Source organism: Cyanistes caeruleus, chromosome 4, assembly GCF_971803275.1.
Source record: "Cyanistes caeruleus chromosome 4, bCyaCae1.hap1.1, whole genome shotgun sequence".
Classification (NCBI taxonomy): domain Eukaryota; kingdom Metazoa; phylum Chordata; class Aves; order Passeriformes; family Paridae; genus Cyanistes; species Cyanistes caeruleus.
Window position 1 is genome coordinate 25638700 of NC_141704.1, and position 21818 is coordinate 25660517.

The 21818-nt window shown below is 43.6% G+C and overlaps 1 protein-coding gene across 23 annotated transcripts in view; it reads right to left on the reverse strand.

Annotated features, from left to right (window-relative positions):
* Positions 1-15354, reverse strand: part of FOXP2 (forkhead box P2) — a 401726-nt gene extending 386372 nt beyond the window's left edge. For 11 of the 23 annotated variants that reach the window (XM_086887081.1, XM_086887073.1, XM_086887078.1 and 8 more), the window contains exon 1: positions 12910-13023. The gene's annotated coding sequence lies outside the window, so the exon portion shown is untranslated. Of the gene's footprint in view, positions 1-2983; positions 3115-11506; positions 11585-11924; positions 12097-12909; positions 13070-15165 lie in introns of those variants that run through there. The other 12 variants (XM_086887072.1, XM_086887063.1, XM_086887066.1 and 9 more) reach the window with 12 other exon arrangements.
* Between the last annotated feature and the right edge of the window lie 6464 nt (positions 15355-21818).

Consider the following 21818-nt stretch of genomic DNA (forward strand, 5'->3'; position numbering starts at 1 on the left):
CTGAACATGGCAATTAGTGCTCTGATCTAGCTGAGAAGGTGATGATCAAAGTCTGACTCTATGATCTGGTAGGTCCTTTCCAACTAAATGACTTTATGAATCTAAGTCCCTTTTAGAGCTGAAAGGGTTACACTACAGTTATACCTCAACACAGTGTTAAGCAAATTAACAGAAAAATTATAAAGAATACCTTGCACAAGGAAAACCTATCAAGGCAAAACACTGACACTTTCCTAAAGAATGCATTTTCTCATACACCTCTAGTCTTAAGAGCTCAAGTTAAAAGAACAAAGTGAACTTTTGCCTCCTGCAGTTAAACTACCCTTCGTGCAAAAGGCTAATTTCAGAGGTATCTAATTTCTCCATGAAATAATTTCTTCCTTTATTTAAATAATTCACAAGAAAAATGGACTGTCTGCTGAGAGAATGATAACATTCGTTTAGAACAACCAAAAAGCCAGATGTGAGAAATACTGCAACACCAGTGAAAGAAACTGACTTAGCTAGTTTTTCTCATTTGGTCAGTATCTCTTTCACTGGGTCGTAAACACCTTAATTTTTCTTTTGTATAAGTGTCAGAGCTACCACAAACCAGCACAAAATTCAGACAGTTAGTGAGAAACACACTAACCTCTGGACACAATCACCAATGTAAAAAACCTGTTTCTGCTTTACTTTTTCCATCCAATCTTAACTTTTCTTGGGGAAACACTTCTAGTCTTCATCCTAGGCTCTCCCTTAAGAGAAACCAACTCAGTTCTTGCAATTACTGGGCCTGGAGTAGGGCTAATTTCTCAGTCTTTCTAGAAAGCCTTTCAGCAAGTGAATGGAAAGCAGTGGATGGATTAAATTAGAAGACCACAGTTTGCAGTCATTGAGCTCCAAAAAGCAATTTACAGGCATTCTCTATTTAATTATATCAACACCTCATAACCATTAATGAATTTATCTTTACCATTCTGAGATTAAGTAACTCTATCATAAAGTTCCGCAAGTATACATCTGAGCCAAGAATTATACTTATAAATTTTAGGAAGGCACTTTGTCTATATCATCATCATTCTTCACAATGTTAAAAGCAGTTAATTTCAACCCCATAAGCCATGACTGCTGCCCCCTTCCCCACCTACTTAAGATTAAAAATAATGTTTGTTTCTCTTACAGCCATTCTTGCCCACGTCCATATGGATGTGTTCACCCTGACAGCAGTTTAATGAACTTAAGAAAAACAAGTGTTTTTCAGCTATAGGCCTGACATGTCCAAAACCATTCCTCCTCTTCAACCCACAATGCCCCCTTGAGGAAACAGGGAAGAAAAATTAACAAGTGGGGGAAAAGGAAAAATAAACTAAAAAAAAATTTTAAAAAAAAATTAAAAAGGCTCTGAAGAGTGGGAAAAGAGCTTTCTACACTAACAGCGGAAAGAAAACACAAATTCAAAGGCTGTCCACGCTTATAATGCTCATCTTTCTGGGTTGGGTTTTTTTTTTCCCTGACCCTTTTTCTGGTACAAAACTCCATTTCCTTCACCACCATTTAGAGCAGTTTCAAGAAGAGTACAGAGAGGCAAGTTCTGAAATTCTTTCCATGTACACCAAATCCTACATACATATTTAAGTATCTGGTTAGGGGAAAAAAAAATATAAAAAATGCTTCATTTTAACTTACAACTTTAAGCAAACCTGCATTTCTATTCAGCAATCAAAGAAATACACACAGAGCAAAAGTATCAACATTGAGAAAAATAAATCTTTAATTTTGTTATAAGAAAACATCCAACAGACACGGCCCATGCCTGTATATCAGAAGTTAAACAAGGAAGTAAAGATTTCTGGGAGGCTTTCAGTTTTGTGCCTAAGATCATGGGTTTAATTTTCTCTCCTTGAAATCTAAATAAAGAAGGAATTGTGATTTACCTGTTACATCCGATACACTTTCTGCATTTTTGTATACATCTAAATTTTTTTAAAATAAAATTCTGGAGATGGTAATTTGCACTAGGCTGATAATTACCTATAAAAAAGATACTGGAAAACAGTATAGATTTTTTCAATATGCTGTATCATCTTCCACTAGCAGGCACACACAAAACAGAATGAGAACAAATTATATTCAGATGGTACTAATGTTCAGGATTTTAATATTGCTGTCCTTACTACAACTATATAAAACTCTCTGCATAAAGGTTACCTCTAACACATCTTCTAACTCTTAAACACATTAAAAAACACCCTTATTACATTGTACATTTAACCACAACACAAGAAAAGGTTAGCTCCCAATAATAACCTTATAAAGAAAGCACAGTATCAGTTAAATGGATTTTAAGTAAGGGTCCAAGATCATATTAGGCAGCAATTATAAGCTACAAATTGTATTTTATATCTTCAGTGAGAGGTAGCACAAGTCTTGCTGAGTCAAATCTCTGCTATAAAACCTCTTGCCATGCTTTAAATGCTGCAAGCAGCTGAGCCCCGAGGGGTTAAAGCTAATGCTAAAGGTAAAGGCTCGAAGAGTTGACCAGGTATCTTGTGGCCATAGATCTAAGAGTGTCAGTCCCAGGCAAATATACTGTACATGCTTGCCAGGGAAGGCCAGGAGTAATAGATCAAGTTCATCAGCTGTTGAGGAGCCTACCAGAGGTGCAGCAGAGATGAACATTGGTTTCACTGTGCCTACAGTGATCTGTGTAGAAAAGGTGACACTGGACAACAACTCACTATTTCCAAGCACCAAAGGAAAGTAAATGCATTAGAAGTGCTTTTTCCAAACAACACGTCCAAAGGAAGAGGCCCCCAAAGTGTCAGGAGTGAAAAGGAATTAAAAAAAATCAGTAGACCTCAAAGGAGGAGCTATGTCTTACTAGAGCTCCCCAGGTTGTCAAAGCAGCCATCCCTGCAGCCTGACCCAGAGGGTCACTCACACCCACCACCATCATCCACCACCATCCACTGCCCTCCACAGCCAAGCTGCAGGCACTTACCTCCACACCTCAGCCCCCCCAGCCCAGAGCAAAGCAGGGGCACCTCCAGCACGTCCTTACTGGAGGAGGCTTCCAAGAGGAGCAGCTCACTCCCTCCCAAGCATGCACTGTGAGGCCTGGGTCTGTGTCTTGTTTTGCTACCGAGGCATTCCAGGCTGTGTCAGTTTGGATTGCAACATAAATATTGTGCAACTGCAGGCTCCTTAGTTCCAATTATGGTAATATTGCAGGTGACAATGAAAAAGATATTTTTAATAGTCTCTGGTTACATTTTGCTCCGACTCATCTGCATATTAGAAAAAAAGAAATTCAGCTACAGGAAATTTTGTTGATATAACAAAATTTGGAGCAAAACTGTAAGCTTAACAATGACTTGGAAAAAAGGGTCTTCCCCATTCTGACAGTAATTTAGTCTTAGCAACAATGACCCAAATGTCAGTCACTGGATACAGAAGAACATTTATAAAATTATATTTAAATGATATATAAGTATATTTAGAGGTTTGAATATTATTAAGTCACAAAATGCACAGCCACCTATGTAAAATAAGGCTAATAGTTTCAGTTTAAAATTTAATTCCAGTTACTGAAGACAGGTACTGAAACACATGTTAAAAATAGCACTTTAGTTAAGTCCAGGACAGCAGGTTCCATTTTTACACATAATCAAATAACAGAAATGTATTCTTCTACTGTGTCACAGAAAGATTTAAAATGCAAGTGCTCAGGCTGCAACTCAGGAGGACCAGTCAAGTAGACGGCTTTCTCCATCTGCCACCTTTCTCAGGCTTCACAGTAGCTCTCCTCTTATGCGACATTCAAATGATAAGGAGGAGGAGGAGTATCGAGAAGTGAGAGCAAGGTCTAGCTTTAGCCATACGCTTTCTAGACAAACATACAGTGAATTGCTGGTGTTCACACATTGCCCAAAGCTCCTGGGAAATGCCAGATTTGCTGCATATGCATATTAGCACCAATCATGAGGCACACAACACCTTACAGCTACAGCACACGGTGTGTCATGCCTGGCTCATCAGGCTGGACACTTTAAAACAAGTTATCTGTGTTCATGTTTTCAGAAGTGTCTCTTTCATATGTCTCTGAATACTCAGCAATGATATACTGAATGTTGTACTTTTTAAGATTCACTTACAAAATAAATGAGAGTCCTTAAAAGTATTTAAATGTTATGAAAAAGTCACTTTAAATATGGATTTTTCATGTTAGTGGTGACTTGCTTCAGAGCCTATGAAACAGTTGGAATAAGAACTTTTATTGAAAGAAAAACTGATAACACACTGACTTGGCTTAAATATGCACAAGCAATCCATCACCTGTCTCAGTCTAGGCAGCTTTGAAGAACAGGTAAGTAGCTGGTAACTTCTCAGTCTCAGAAACCTGTTTTGCACAGGCACATACAAACACATCGAAATCATCAACCAGCCTCAGCATCTCAGCCATAAAAGCAAGTCTTCATATGATCTTCAGAAAACCTGGAATCAGGGATTAGGTTCTTGGATTTTTCAACACAAATGTGTGGCCATCACCTCAAGTATCAACCTCTTCTGAAGCCTGAGACAGGTCAAGCCTGTGTGCTCCAGGAGCGGGGAGGCTCAGTCTGAGCAGAGTCCTGACAAGCAGTAATCTGTCACCAGCAGACAGAACCACTGAACCACTCACTACTCCAGGTCCCACTGCTAGACCCTACCTAGACCCATCTAGACCCACCTAGACCCCACAACCACCCCAGAGGACAAATGAAGCTGAAGCATGGTATGACACCAATATCACAAGCCATACTTAGTCTAGAAATGAATGCTGACCTGGTTTGGAAGCACCTCTCCCTCATTTTTTCAAGGAAGAATTTGGAAAGCCGTGTTTTCCCATCACAGCCCATTAAATACCTGTTTTTACATTGTAAAACACTCTCCACCATGGTCAGTTCCTGCCTGGACAACCACATTCCTCAAACACATTCCCTGTTTTAGCAAATGATGGATTGCACTCTTCTTTAGAGTATTTTCTCTCCCATAACCTTAGAGACAATAAACCCACTAGGATACATTCACTTTCTTTCTGAAGGCCTTGGTCTCCTTGCCAAAAAGTTGTGGACGGAGACAGAAGTCCTGTGATGCTGCACAGTCACACTGCAAGACATGGACACACCACTTCCAAAGCTGCACAGCTCCATGGCAGAAACATTGGATTGATCATCAACTTTTTCACCTACCACTCCTGCAGTGATACACAAATATTTTGGCAGTTTACCATTCTCCTGGTTTCTCTGTGATTCCCAGACTCAAAACCAAAAATAATTTTAAAAAACAAAAAAAGGGAAAAAAAAAAAATAAAATCAAACAAATGCAAAAATACACAAAACAAACAAACCAACCCAATAAAAAAAACCTAACCACACTTTTTAAAGGGTTTTCATATGTCAGTTCATAAGATGTACATTTCTGGTTGCTCAGGTAACCTTCACACCCTTTGCTGGTCAATAATAAATAAAGGCTCAGATCCAGAACATCCAACGCCAAACATCATTAACTCTTTCTCTAGAAGTCAGTCTCTTAAAATAGAATTAAATACCACGTTAAAGTTTCAGTCACAATAAACTCAATTCTTCTTCTAAAGCAAAAAAAGTGCAAGAATCTGACACCATATGAAAGTTCTGTATATTCAATAGAGTTATCTGTTGAATTACTGACCACACGTATTCTTCAATGTACACTGACAGTTATTGTGTACTGAGAACCATTTACAGGCATCTTCACAACACTGAAAGTAATTTAAATGCATTCAAGACTGGTAACAAATGGGTCTGAATAAATTTTTGCACAAAAGCATTTCATGATCTTTAGCAAAGTTCCATCCTAATATTTTTACATTTTTAACACCCATATATTCCGCTAATTGACTTTCAATGAGAATGATTGTTGCCACACATGACAGAGTTCTTCGCACCCTTCCTCTTACATTCACAATATTGTATACATGATATCATTTATTCCTTATTGAATTAAGTGCTGCTCTACAAAGACGAAAACACTGACACACTTGGAAAGTACAACAGCAGATTTGTGTACTTCTGCAGTCTGTGCACACCTGACTGTATTAGGCTTTCATGTTTTCATTTATAGGTCACGAGAATGCTGTAACTACTGTAATGAAACCACAATCCTGTTTGTGTTCTCTCACAGAGAAGTGTCTTGAATCGGAGACATTTCAATTGCTGTGCTTCAGACTCTAAAAAATACTAGTCTCTTGTTTTCTAGACACTTTTCTTCCCCTTTATCTTCAAAAGATCTCTGTTCCCCCTCTATTAAATCAATAAAATTATACTTTTTTCAGTAATTAAATATCAAATTTCAGTGCAACGACTAGTATGTACGTTTCCAAAGACATACACTAGATTTAACAAGATCTATTATTTAAAAATAAACAGCCTCAATTAGGGCCAGTGTAACTCCTGTGCCTGCCTTGTGCATAAAGCTGGCATGCAAAAAAGTTAGATTTTTCTTCTTACAGAAGAAGTGAAGGTGAAGAAATGCATTTTCTATACTGGGCACCAGATGAAAATCGCATTTCTCTTCTGCGAACCGGAGCCCCTATTTTCTGAGCAGCTGCCCACCTCCTGGCAGTGCAGCTTGTGCCTTTGCTGGCTCCTGCCCAGCCACATGTTTTCTCTGGCCTTTTTCCCCTCACTTCCCAACTCTCCATTGTTTGCGCATTGTCCCTCTCCTTTCCAAAGCCCTTTGTGGCTTACCACTGCTAACTCTTAAAATTTCCTCTGCAAAACTTGTCAATTTCTGATCTAATTTCCAAGCTGTTAAACATCAACTACGGGTTTTATTACACACCACTTGTTTTACTAGGTGGGTAACAATTCCAGAAGAATATCCCCTCTCAGCATCAACTGTAAGACTTACAAAAGGATAAATCAACAATGTAATTGTGAGCAATTTTTATAAGACTTAGCACTGACAGCATGGCAGAGTTTAAATGGTGTTTACCTCTTTTACATTTTCTTCACCATTCCTGGACATAGTCAAAATCAACTCCTAATAGACAGTTAAAGTATTATCCTGAGATTGTTTCTCCAAACACAAGTTTCATAGTTTTCAGACTGAATAACACAATTAGGTTCTTTTCAACAAGCAATGTAGTATCACAACCATTCTCCTTCCTTCTCTGAAAGGATAAGATCGCAAAAATTGTAGTGGCAATATGCAATAAGATTAGACTCTTTCAATATAAATATATGTCAAAATGTAATTAGTCAAATTACATCAAATACATGATTTCAAACTACAAAGTACACAATGTATCATGTTGGTTTAGGCTGAAACACAAAAGCTGAATAATGGCATAAATCAGCATTTGAATTTACTTAAAGGCAAATTCCGACCAAAGTTGCAAAATACACATCATGTTGTTAAGAGAAAAAATAAATTATTCTAATACAATTATCAACTAAACATCAATTTTAAAAGATACAGGATTTTTTGGTAAAAATATAAATAATTATTTACGAAATAATTTGCCTAGAAAACCCCAACAACTTTCTAGTTATATATAATGATGTAACCCCCTAGCCTCAAAACATCACTCTTCAAATGAATTTCCAGGTTTGGGCCCAACAATAAAGAGTATCTCCCACCGGGACAAGGCTGGCACAGGCCCACTGGAATCTCAGTCATCCTCATTATGTCCTGGAGGCAAACTGAAACAAGACTGAGATCAGCAGTTTACAGAAATACTAAATGTGATGCAATTTGCAGCCATGTCTGATTCACCACAGAGGTCCAAAGGACCAGCTCACTGAGCAAAGGACTCGCAGTGTGTGTCCCTGTGGAGCCTGCAACCACCAATGGGCTGGAAACATCATAAACCAGAGATACTCCTCCACCTTCTTTCAGTACCTGCTGCCCACAGGAAGCTGAAGCTCCTTGGTAAACAAGCAAGTTCTACAGGTCAGCCAAAGCCAGCCTGTGAACCTCAAAGAGGGTTCTTTGTGACTCAGAGGGTTGTATGATGGAGATCTGTAGTTTCTCCTTTCACGCCAGAACGGACATCACACAGCACTGCAAGGGCAGTGGAGGGAGTGGCCAGGGCAGAAAATCTCCCTTCTGCACATTGAATGAAGGTGATGCCTTTCCTTTAAACCTGTTTGTTGTTCCTCAGCCTAGCCAATTAGAAAATCACCTGTTACCTACAGCAAAACCCTCTGCCACCCAGAAGAGACACCCACATTCAGGGCATGTAGGGGGTACAGTACACCATATCCAAGAGAATAAGCTCTGTCCTCAGCAGCCAGCCTGATTAATGTACATAGTTAAACAAGGAAAAAAACGCAGCAAACCCATTTCCAACTATAGATGTGTAATTACTATTCACAGGAAAAAGAAATAACTAAGTAAATGAACAAAAAGTTAAACCCACAATGTTCTTATTCCCTCCCCTTAGCAACCTCTACAATTTACTGAAAAGACTTAAGATAGCAGAGTTTAAAGCAATATACTTCATGTTTTAACTTTATTTTTCTTAGAACAGGATCTGCAATTGTGATATTAAACGTAATTCCAAACAAATTCCTTCCTCAGAGTTCAAATGTTACTTTCTAAATAAACATCGTAGCAACTGTTCATTAAAGAGATTATTTTCAGCTACTTCAGTGATGACAGCATAAGCAAGCTATTACTGGCATTTTCAAAACCACCTTTCTGACATAAAACATGGTGTTGCCCTTAAACGCAAACCTATCAGAAATGGGATTAAAAAAATAAACAAAAAAGAGAAAAGCCAAAACAGATGCAAATCTTGCAACAAAGAATAGATGCCTCTGATAATTTGCAGTGAACGTTTTGTAAGATTTTTAAAAGTAGTAAGTTTTATTAAGCTACTGAAAGCCTCAGAAAGGAGAAAAAAAAAAAAAAAGATGACCAGTTCTAAATAATACTTGTGGGACTGCTCCTTGTTTTTTTGCCGGTCTAGAAGTTTTGTAATTTAAGTCAAAAGCTACTCTTGGAAATTATTTCAGTAAGTGTACTTATTCTGTAAAGGAACAAATGTGGAAGAAAGACTTCAAACAACTAACAATGAACTATTTTATTGCAATTTTAAGATTAAGAAGTTAGTTTATTACAGCTAAGCTATTCTGTAATTTCATCGCTTATGTGAGCTTTTTCTCGTGCCACTATTTTAGACATACAATCAAGAAAGGTATCAAGTCAAAACAGGGCAGGGAGCAGGAATTTAAATGACAAGTATTTCTTCTAACAAGAACAATTCTAATTTCTTCAACAATTAGCTAAGAGGAATGCTACTGTGGCTGTGAAAAAAAAAAAATAGACAATTTGCATTACTTCTAAACCCATTAGCCGTCACAAAATTTTAAGAGTAATCAGTTCCAATGTACACAGAAACATTATTTTACAACAAAGTTAATAGTATTTTTCATTTTGATTGTGATTTGCTTTTTTCTCCAGTCAAAATCATTCCATGGGTACTTTCCAGTGACCTATGTCCTAAATCATTTTCATTTCATGTGAGCAAGTGACCTCTTCACAATCCGACCGACAAAGAAAAAAACATGACTCTCAGGAACCATTCATTTTCAGCCACCGTCACAGTTTAATTTCTCCAAAATAAACCTGGTAAAAACAGAAATGGAACAAAAAAGTACCCCATGTTCAAGAAATATTAATTAACCACTCTATCAGAAAGATAAATACCAGCCCTCACATTTCAGTGATGAAAAACAAAGAGGTTAAGTGACATTTTCAATGACACATAGCAAAACACTGCCTCAACATGGATCACATCTCAGAAGTTTTCTATTGTTTTCAGCCCACTAGCCCTGAATAACTCCTGTGCATGCAATGCTGAATCAGGTATATTTCTCAGAATACAAAAAGCTTATTACAGCTCACATAAATTAGTCCTAAAAAACCCCAAAAACTTATTTTACAATTTTTTTTTAAATGCATTTAAGTCCAACAATAAATTTTTCAAAAAAATAATAGAGTCTGACAGGAATGTTTCTAAGCAAATACACCTTTATTCTTAAAATTGTAGTCCCAACACATTCTATTATGGAAAGCATTTAAAAAATTTATAAGCAACAGCTGATTACAGAATAAAATGCAACAACAACAAAAAAATAGCCAAACACCAGCAAATAAACAAGTCACTCCAAAAAATCTGTGGAACTATTCACCTGACTACTGTACAAACCCTAGTGCAGCTTTAAAAGAGTACCATGTATTTACTGACTGAAATGTCCTGAACTTGGTGTATTTCTTTTACTCTTCCTCACACTCAAACCCACTCTAATTTGATTGCTCCTTACAGACTATTTCATCATTTTACATAAATCTTCACTAAACAGAATGCTACAAAACATTTAGGTTTTCTCCTCTCAAGTGATATAAACAGTGCACTGTAGCAAAGATCCCGTGACACAATGTAAAAATCACCGAGGTTAAACTAAATACAGAGAAATACACAAATATTTATACAATTGATTCTGTTTAAGCTTCCTCCTAAAGTTACTGTTAAACCTTAAAGCCTACACCAACAAGGCCTCACATGAAGCACTGTATTTCAAATAAATTAGGATGTCTAACTACATGCATTTTGGAAACCCTAAATTTGAAATACTCTTCCCTTCCCTTAACCTTTTACTGATCTACTATCCTCATTAATTAAAGGAATGATTTAAGTATGCAAAAACCCTACAGAAAAAAACTGTTTTGTAAGAACTACATTAAAACTGCAGATTACTACGAAACACGAGTATTTTGAGTATTTACATGAACAAATTATAATTGTCAAGAAAAAACTTTAAAAAATACTAGTCTGAACAATTAAAATCATATCTCACTTAAAAGGGTTTAGTAGTATTAGAGAAACCAATTTAATAATTAATCATATTTTTCTTTAGAGTAATATTACTAGCAGTAATGTTTTTCCTTAATGGCTTTAAATTACTTACCACTGATGAAAAAATTTAAAATTGTCAAAATCTCTTAAAACTTTGACTTCTTTCCCCCCACACACAAGAATTAATGGGGGGAGATATACACACCATGCACAACTTCTGAGTTCCACCTTTGTAAAAAAATTTCTAAGGGCCTGATCCAAGCCTGTGAAATCAATGAAGCGATTCCTGCTGCTGTCAATGGAAAGATTCCCACTCTCTAGAGCAGAGTTTGGATAGGGGCTCTAATGCACAGAAAGATCAGAGAAGATCCTCTTTGGAAGCAAGACTTCCTAAAAGGATAAGCAATTCCCAGGTAGAGGGTATTGCCCATTCCTCCATCTGTAGCTCTGCACTCTTTACTAATAGAGGACAATACCATCAATTCACGGTGGTTACTTTTGAGATTATTTTTCCCTGGAGAATATATCAGCAGCCCGCTTTCTGTGTGGACTATGCTCGCAAATTTTAGACGAGCGTTCTCCTGCCAGCCCATAGCCTAAGCTTTACCCCTCTCCAGCGGCTCCATCCCGGGACCTTACCAGCGCTCGCCAGCGTTCTCGGCCAGGGGCTGCGCTGCGACACGGGCCCGCTGCCTGACGAACCTGACACGAGCCGAACTAGGGGAAAAGAACAAAACCGCCTCACCGACTGCCTTTACCTTGGCCGTGCAGGCTCCGCCGGGCGGCACACGGCTTTTCGGCAGGTTACGGGAGGCCAAGAGCGCTGCCGCCCGCGCACCCCGCGCTCGGCGCGGCGGGACGGGGAGCGGAGGCGCCGGCGCTCGGCCCCGTCCTGCGGCTGCCCTGGCACTGCCGATGGCACGGCACTGCCCGCTCCACAGCCAAGGCCGCCGCGGCCGCTCCCCTCTCCTCGGGATCTATCACGCTTCCCAAACTTTCCGAGTCCCGAAGCTCTCCTCAACTTCAAAGCAAATTTTAAGGGAAGGCCCCCACGTACCAGGCACGGAGGCCGCCTCCGGAACCCCGCAGCTCCAACACCATTATTTATTAATTCTTGGGTTTAGGAAATTTTGTCTTGGGCGAGAGGACGACACCGTTCCCTGCGAAGCCCGAACAGCGCCCGGGGGCACCGCTACCCCACGGGCACCCCGGCACCCCTGCGCTTCCCCTCCCACGCCAGCGGGGGCGCCCCGGGGCAGCGCGGCGCGGGGCGCCCCGAGGGGGCGGCCGGCAGCGGCCCCTCCGCGCGGGCGGGCGGGAGGAGAGGCGGGGGCTGGGGTGCGCCTCTCCCTCCGGCGGGCAGGCAGCACACAAAGGAGAAACGTGACACGTTTCTTCACCCGGGCTGTCTGCTGGGGAGGTCTCGGGGAAAAAGAAGAAAGGAAAAAAAAAAAAAAAAGAGGGGGGGGAAAAAAAACACCAAAACAACACAGCACCACACAAACGGGGAGGCAAACGGCGGGCAACCGAGCCTCCCGCACACGCTTCCTCGCCAGCCTGGCCCCAAGTCCTCCCCGCCTGGCACTTCCCTACCCGTGCGGGAGGCTACAGGTTGTTTGTTTTTAATTACGCGGGGGTGGGGGGTCCGCGGCGCTGCGCGGCTCCGAGCGGCGGGAGGGAGGCCCTGCCGACCCGCGGCCGCCGCGAGTTGTTTGGGGGAAGCTTACGCCCGCTCCCCGCGGCCGATCCGGCCCGGCCCGCCGGGCACGGCCCCAACTCCGGCCGGGGCACCGCAGGCTCCCACCGCAGAGCGCGCCCCCGCCCCCCGCTGGCGGTGCGTGTTTGGGAGCGGTGCCACCGGGTGCCGGGAGACCTGACACATGTCACTGCTGCGGCCGCGCCGGCAGCGGCCAAACTTTCCCGCGGCGGCGGCAAGTCAGTGAGCGGCGGCGGCGGAGGGGGTTGGAAGTAGCAAGTCACACCGGGGAGCGGAGGGAGGAGGGGACGGGTGTGCGGGGCGGGGTGGGGGGGGTAGCACTTACCGGGAGGAGACACCGTGCAGGGCGTCCCGGCGAGCTGACACCGAGAGAGAAAGGGCGAGCGGAGCCGCGCGCAGCCGCGCGCACATACAGAGTCCCTGCGGGCGGAGCCGCCGCGCGGGCCGGGGGAGCGGGGGCGGGCGGGCGGCGCGGGGCCCTCCGCGGGCGCGGAGCGGCGTCGGAGCCTCGCGCCCTCCCGCCGGCTGGTGCTGCCAGGCGCTGGCGGTGCTGCTCTCCCTCCCCCGGCGTGCGTGTCCGCCCGTGTGCGGAGTGTGCCGCCTGTGTGTATGTGTTTTGTTGGGAATGCAAAAAAAAAAAAAAAAAAAAAAAAGACGAGGGGAAAAAAAAAAGAAAAAAGAAACCGCCGCGCACACCGGCTGCTTTGGAGAGAGGGGAGTGCGAAGGGAGCCCTCCCTCACATGATCGCGGAGTGGCCTGCACAGAAGTGCTAATAACGCAGGGAGGGGTGGGGGTGAAAGCAGGGGGAATGGCAACAAAAAAAGTGCGGCGGGATGCGCCGGGCCGTGCCCCGCTCCGCCCGCGCCTCCCCCGGCCGGTCCCCGGCGGAGCGGGCGCTGTGGGTCGCGGCGGACGGCAGCTCCACCTGCTATGTAAACAAACCGTCGGGGAAGTTGTTTGCTGGCGGCGGCTTCCCCTTCCCGCCCCCTCTCCCCTCCCGCCGCCCCGCTCCGCCGGCTCCGTTAGACACAACGAGTTTAGCAGACGGGCGGAAAACAAAGCCGTGTGTTGTGCTGGCAGTGCCGGCCGGCTGCAGCCTGCTGGCAGCCCCCGAGGTGCAGCGGCCCCGCGCGAAGGCAGCCCAGGGAACCCGAGTGGGAGGGGGACGGCGGGGCAGGCCTGGCCGCTGGCAGCAGCTCTGCCGAGGAGGCACGCGTGGGCCCTTAAACTTTTCTTCTCCCCGCCTCCGGAACTTGGAGCAAGGTGCAGGATCCCCCCCCAGATGTCCGCAGCGGGGACCGGCCGCTCCTCGCCTGTCTGGAACGACCGCCCGGCCCTGGGGCTGCCGATCCCCCCGGGAAAAACACTTTTAAGTAATTCCTGCGTGGGGCAGGGTATCAGGGAGAACGGGGAGAGAATTGCTGGCATCGTGTCTAGAGCTGGGCTTGTCATCCCTTGTCCTCGCCACGGTTCCCAGTAAATTGGTGCTGGGGCTGTGTTTGCGTGGAAGGACCTTGCGTGGGCGCGGGAGAAAGCGAACGGAGGTGGCCGAGCGGAACGCGGGGTTTTGTTATTTCGGAGCCCACCGAATCATCGCGCGGCAGCCCCAGCGTTAGCAGGGCTCTCCGTACCCGCCGAGGGCCAGGATCACAAGTGACTGTCACTCAGAATTAACAGTCACTGCATTTATTAAGCACAATTAAAAATCCCACAAACTTTGCCGCTCGCTGCTACAGGCAAGTAGCAGCCGCCTGCCCGCCGCGCCCCGCGCCACTCGCTCCCGGGGCCGCGGGCCAGCCCCGGCAGGGGCACCGCCGCCCGCTCGGCACCGGCGGGGGGCGGGGGGCAGCCGCTATCGCGGGGCGGAGCCGTCGCAACTCCGGCAAGTCGGCGGGGCCCCCCGCGGCGGCCCCCGGCCCAGGCCGCCCCCCGCCCCGCCGCGCACCCTTCCGCCCGCCCGCGGCGGCGGGGCCGGGGGCCAGGGCGGCGGCGGGGCCGTGCGGGGCGCGGCGGGCCGGCCGGCAGCCAATGGGGCGCGGCCGGGTTCGCGAGGTGAAAGTTCAGCGCCGGGGCAGAGGCTCGCGGGGCCGCGGTGCTGCCGATGGGTGGCCGTAAAATATATTTATTTGCTATTCGCGGCTCTTTTGTCTCTTTGCCCCTCGATCCACCCCCTCCTCGCCCCCTCGCTGCCCCGGGTTACCGGGGCGCTGCCCGCTGCCGCGGAGGGCTACGAGCGCAACGGTTGCGGAGGACGCTCGCCGCGCACCCCGCGGAGCCGGGGGACAGAGTTCCCGCGGGCAGCCGCCCTGCACGGCTCCGCGCCCCACGAGCCAGCGGGGCGGGAGGGGAACCGCGCGGGACCCGCCGCTACGCGCCCCGCCGGCCCGCAAACGAAATTGGGCCCCGCAGGCTCCGGCCGCCCGTGGGCTCCGCGGGCAGGGGCGCTGCGCCTCGCGGGGAGCAAGCTGCGCGGGCCGGAGACCGCCGCCCCCCTTCTCCTCGGGCGGGAAGCGCGCCCCGGAGGACAGGCAGCTCCCTCTCCCTCAGGAGCCGTCTGCGGTAGCGGACAAATCCTGGTACCTGCAGAAGACAGCGTGCAGCGCATTTTCTGCGGGTTTAGCCCGCGATACCGAACCGGCGGGACGGCGCGACCCGGCCGCGGGCACCGCCAACTTCGTTTGGCGCCGGGCGGCCGCGGGATCTCCGGCCGGAGGGACGGGAGCGCCGGCGTACGGTGACCCGAGGGTCCGGTCCGGCCCTGCCCTGCCCTGCCGTGCCCTGCCCTGCCCTGCCCTGCCGTGCCGCGGGCCGCCGCCGTCGGGCCGGACGCCGTCCGCTCCCGCCAGGACCCGCAGCGCTCCCAGCCCTCTGGCCGGGCTGCGCTTTGTTCCACGAACCCCTCGTCCTGTTCAGTGTGACCTCGCACGCAGACCCTCTGTCTAGTGGGTACAACGTGCAGAGAACAACACGGCACTTGGCCGCTAATATTACTCGGCGCGACTTGGCAGTTCCACCCAAAATTAAAGCTAAAAACCCACACAATTTCCCCACTTCTTTTTTTTTCTTTTTTTTTTTTTCTTTCTTTTTTTTTTTTTTTTACAAGGACGGCTACGGTCTAAAATGTGACTCGGCTGTTGCGTTTTATCTGTTCCTGTTTACGGTTCAAGATTTCATCTGTACAATTGTATTTCTCGCTTGAAAAAACCACTTTGAAACCATTTTCTTTTAATTAATTTAATGTAATTTCTCTCTGCTGCTGGCAGCATTAGGTGTCTATAAGATTGCTATTTTCTATCAGGATTGTTTAGGAAGCAAACAAGAGCACAGACTGCTCTTCGAACTAGGTGCCCTCCCTTTCCTCCCTGCGTACTGCTCCAAGACACTTGGGAAGGAGCAGAAAATGCTGGTTTTAACCGAAGTCAAGTCGAGGAGGATGTGTATTACAACATCAAAGAAAAGGAGACGTTACAAAATTGGTGGAGTTACACCACCATCTGTCGTTAAGCTTCGGGACTACAAAAGTTCAGACGTATAATAAATCTTAATGAGAGATGGCAACTTTGTTTTTTTCTCTTTCACCTCGAACTCCTGCCGCCTTGGCAGAGTGGGTTTCCCGGCGGTGGATTGTCCCGAGTGACGGGAATTGCCGATGCCCTTCACAGATATGGCTGTTCACTGCGGCCTGCCAGGCCAAAGGGTTTCTTCTGGCACCTGGTGCACCCAAGCACTTGCTCATCAAAACACACAGGCACCAACACTTCACAGTACATTTTGGCCTCAGGAGGTTGCATTCATAAAAAAATAATAATAATTATTATTATTATTATTATTATTATTATTATTACTATTACTATTACTATTACTATTACTATTACTATTATTAATAATAGTAATAATAATAATAAACAGCCAGCAAAACTAAACCACCCTCCCACACTCAAAGTCGCCACCAAAATAGATAAATAAATACATAGCTATTAAAACAACCGGGGGAAAAAAGCCAGACAAACAGATCTTTCATGTTACAGTTATAGGATTCAATTTAGCCCATTTTGTGTACCTGTTATGCAGTGCTGCATTCTGAAAAGGAACATATAGAAAACAGACCTTGGAATATTATCTGTGAAGAAGCTGTGATGGTCTAATACAATCTCTGTTTACCCTTAAAACTTTTACTGCTATAAAAAAACATCCTTAAGCATAGAATGATTTTATATTCCCCAATGTAAACATGGCACCTTCTATGTTCTTCTGAGATCTCCCCATGAGACTTAAGCCCTTTCTAAATCCTTCAGTCAAATGGCTTGCAAATGCCCATTTACTATAGTTACTGAAGAATCATAAAAAGAAGGAGTGTTTTCTTTGGGATTTTCTGAATATTGGTGTTCTCAGAGGCCAATTGGTACTCATGCAAGCAGGGATCTTCACTGAACTCTACAACAAAAATCATCAAATTTATCATTATTTTAATGATATAATGGTTTCTATTTTTGGACAGGTGTGGTTTAGTCAGTATTGATCCAAATGTTTTGCTGGATGGAATGCTTACCATTAAAGGTTAACTTTCAGGTGGTTTCTGTTTCACTGTGGAAAAACACAGAACTTTGACTGTCTTCAGGCTGGCATTTCACAAGTGCTCAAACCTTACACTGTAATTAGCACTGGGCCTCTCCTAATATAAATCCTGTTTCTAATCTTTTTCCTAAGCTTAGAGAAACTCCATTTCCTATATCCTACCAGTAGTTGTCGACACTAAGAAGGAAATTCTCACTTTTAGTTTGTGGACACATCAAAAGAGAGAAACTCATTTCCTCTGAAGCCCTGTGTCTACTTTCCAGGCTATCTCATAAAATGCAGAATTATGCTGTAGACAGTAAACAGTTTCATCATTCCTTTGTCTATTGTGATCATTTCATATATTCTCCATAGTCAACTAAGCTCTTTCTATCAACACTAAAAGCTAATGTTTGTGAATTGGTGAAACAGGTGTTTAACATTCATCGGATGGAAATAAATTTTGTGACATTTTCTCAGCTTTGAGAAATAACTAGGCCATTACAACCAATTACTGATTTAGGAACACTTGGTAAAAGACTTGTGGCCAAGAATTTGATGACAATTTCAGTGTTTGCACTGCCTACAGTTTTATATAACTGTAATAAATAATAATTTCATTTTTAAGTTATTGAATAGACATTATAACAGCAGACAAAATTTAAAAAGATCAAATAATCGAGAGCTGCTGGGGAAAAGAAAAATAAAGTATGGCTCTCAAAGTTGTCTTGCTTGAGTTAGAACAGATGCTGCCCTGAGCAGCATTGACCAAAAGGAGGGACACTGACACTGTGTCAGTTCCATTTCTTTGATAGAGTAACAAAAAAACCAAACAAATAAAAAAACCCCAAAAACAAAAAACCAACCAAACAAAAAAATCCAAAACAAAAACCCCAAAAAATCAAAAAAAACCCAAAAAACAAAACACAACAAAATTTTGTGCAAGTCTTGAAACTCAGTTTCTGTACTAGAAAATACATCAAAATTTTTGACATTATATTTGATGTCTGTATATAAGGATGACCTATACATCTTTCTGGATTCTCGTCCTGTTTTGTGCCAAACAGGCCATGAGGACTGTTTGGGTCCTGGTCCCTCAACCATTAGTTTTATATGTGAAAGTCTTACTTAGCCAAAGCTGAGGAAAGTTTTAAGACTGCTAAACCTTTTGGTGAATTTCCAAAGTATAACCCAGGGAGCAGTATCACAAACATACATAAACAAGTAGCTGTGTCAGTCTCATGAACAGCTCATAACTTCTGAAAAGTTTGGGGTGTGACCTGTAAGGTGGTACTAAAATATAGGCATGTAAATCTAAGATTGTAACCTTTCAAATCCTAACCAACCCTCTAAAACTGAGCATCCTCTGTGCAGCTGAGGATTAAATTGCAATTAGATAAAATGCCCAGTCAGTCCTTAAAGCAGCCACTGACCCAAGGCTCCTATTTCCTGGGTAAACATCCCACCTGCTGCGCTGCACACCCACTCTTCTCCTGATGCTCCCACTGGTCTTTGACTCCTGGTATGCAAAGGGACACTACAGCCCTACTCCAAACCAACAAAAACCAAGCGCTTAAGTCATGGTCCTGGAAGGTGACTAATGGCTTAGGTCCAAGGAGGGTTGTCATTGTTGGACACAAGATGAGTCACATGGACACAGCTCGAGCCGTGGTGAAGGAAGGAGAGAGCTTTATTTTTTCTCTCAGAATTTATAAGTTTCTGACCACGGCCAGGGATTGGATAGTCAGGATAACACCTTCCCAACCACCCTGCCCGTGAGAGATGTCCATCAAAAGACGTGTATCAGAAAGAATGTATACATATCTATGTTTACAGTTACTGTCCTGGGAAAGTCTTTAGAAACTATGTCAACAAGATGGAAAAACTGAGTTTTCAGGACAACAGAGGGTTCTAGAAGTCAAGTAGAATAGTATCATAATTTAGCTATATATATATACATATATATACATAAAGACTTTGCAACAATTCCCCTTTACTGTCAGTTTCAAAGCATTGGTGAGAACACCTGTGGCTTTTCTGAAATAGACCATATAAAGACTTATCTCCAAAGGAGGATTCAGGGCTCTGAACAGCAAAATGCAACCTTGAGAAGGGCAACACTTAAAGCAGTGCTGTCTCTTCATCCTTTTCTGCAATTGCATTCAGCAACTCAGAGCAGTGACCACTGAATTTCACTCCAAAGTGCCCAACTTCCTCAGCCTGATGCAGAGGCAGCCCAAATGCTGTTTTCAAGATTATAGAATGTATGGGATTGCATGTAGGGGCCAGATAAGCCAAAAAGCAAGTATAACTACAAAAATATAGTCCTGGCTGTAAAACAATGAGTCTCCACAAGTACCACCCACGTCTGAAGTCCAAATTCAATCTTGTGCTCATTTATTTGAATTTTTCTCCTTCATGATTTCCTCAGAGCAAAATGAGACATAAAGACTTGCAGAAATTTTTCATTAAAGCTGACATAAATATTCCTGAAAGAAGAATTTTTGCCTTTTATTTGTTCTTTTGCTTCTACTCTTCCAGGCACAGTACTTTCTCACTGCTGAGGAGAAGGTTGTGCAGAAGTGCCTCTGCCACAAGCTATGTATCTTCTGGTGGGAAAGCATCACCTACAGATGAGCTGCTCCAGCTCAGTCAGAACAAACAAGCTGTGTGGGTTGGTAGAGGAGTAAAGGAATAGATGAGTGGGCTTCTTGTAGTAAAGCAGCACATAAAATAATAAATTTGATAAACACTCTGATAAACTTGCCCCATTACATCTTTGCAGGGCACACATGAGTTGCCCAGGGTCTACAGTTTAATCTCCCAGGGCATAAAATCATCTGCCAGAACCTGAATTTTGTGGAAGGAACAGGCAGGGCTCTACCTCACAAAAGAAAAGAGGATTGATTCTGTTCTATTCAACCCTAGATGTAGTTCTCAACACTGATGTTAGATTATGACTTTGTAATACTGAAAAAAATCGTAGAGTTATTTTCTAGCTCTTTTCTTTTAAGCCAAAATTACTTACATTTAGGGAAACACATGAGTAACCAAACAACAGTTACAGCTGTGTCCAGACAATTCTTTCCTTTGGCAACACAGACACATGAACTGCATTAAAGATGCAAAATTCAGTTTAGTTTCATGACATTTACACATCTGCAGCAACATTCTGAGAATTCTAGAAATTTTGTCAACATTTAGGATTAAGGGACAGAGCTGTCTTTTTAAAAACCATTTCTGTGTTATACATACAAGTTAGCATGTATTAAGTAGTCATCTTTCCACCCACAAGCACTTTTATATAATTCATGGGTTGGGGAAGTAAATTGAAAGCAGACTGTGGATGTTAGCAACATGGTTAGATACAGGAGTTTTACACTAGTCAAACACTGGATAAACAAGCCCCTTTTTTAGGTCTATTTAAGAGGACCTCAGGGATACAACCTCAGGACACATATTCTGAAGACAATAGAGATACTGCCTTGTAGATGTGAATTACAGTTACATGATTCAGGAGCAAAGTAACTTTATTTTCCAAATTTGTATAAGCCTATAATCAAATAAATACTGCTTGTTTCCTTAACCTTCCACTTTTCACTTTCCTTCACCAGAAAAAAAACCTGCTTTTTATTGCTACAGCTACCCAACCAGCACAGCTAGGAAAAGAATCAGAGAAACTTAGGATAAGGTACCCTCTACACAAGTGGATATCATAGTGCTGCACTTTAGATTGTCAGTTATTTTACTCATTGTGTAAGAAACAAAGCAGCAGGCAAAGATAAGTCGTTCAGAAAAACAGTACTTTTTAGAACAAATTATTTGCAAGAAGTACTAGAAGTTTAACCATTTCATACCTAGTTGTTAGAAAGAAAAAGAAAAAAAGGATTTTAGAAGACACTTTTTATTTGCACAGTCTAATTTTTTGGTGGTAGGAAAAGATTTTTTTTTTTTCTTTTCACGTTAACAAACTTCAGCCACTCTCAAATCCTTCTAGTAATTCAGTGTTACTGACTGCAGTTGAATGATGGACTCCTAGGAGAGTAACACTCACAGGAGTGCTAGCTCCTGTGGTCCACATTCCTGCACGAGGCTCCAGCTGAAGCTCAGTCTAGTATATGGAAAGTTTGTTGAGGCAGCTGCTTGAACCATATGCACCTTCCTACCTCAATCCAACCATTCAGTAATTTTGTGTGACTTTGCCAGAGTGCCTTGTCCCAGAAATCTGGCTGTGAGCATCTTAGCCGTAGGAGAGAGGTCAACATATTCTCATCAAAGGAACGATTCTTCCATCCATGGCTGTCCTTTATTTGTCAGACTTTAAAAAGTCACCAGTTTAGGAAGGAAGTCAGCATCTATTAAAGAAACCAGATTATCAAAGGGTACAACTGAATGTTGAATATTTGGTCTTGAAAAGAGCTTAAATGAATGCTGACTTCTTAAAAATCTCTTCCAGCTACATATATAAAATACTGGCATTCTTTTTTATTGAAAATCTACCATTACAGCACCATGCTGCACTACATGGATGCCCAGAAAACCTTTATTTTGGACCTACTCCAAATCCATGTGGAAGAAAGGAAAAGCAGTAAGTGCCCATTTGAAGAATTACCTGTGCAGCAGATATGTCTGCATACTTCTTACAGTAATTTATTGAATTTAATATAACAGGTGAACTG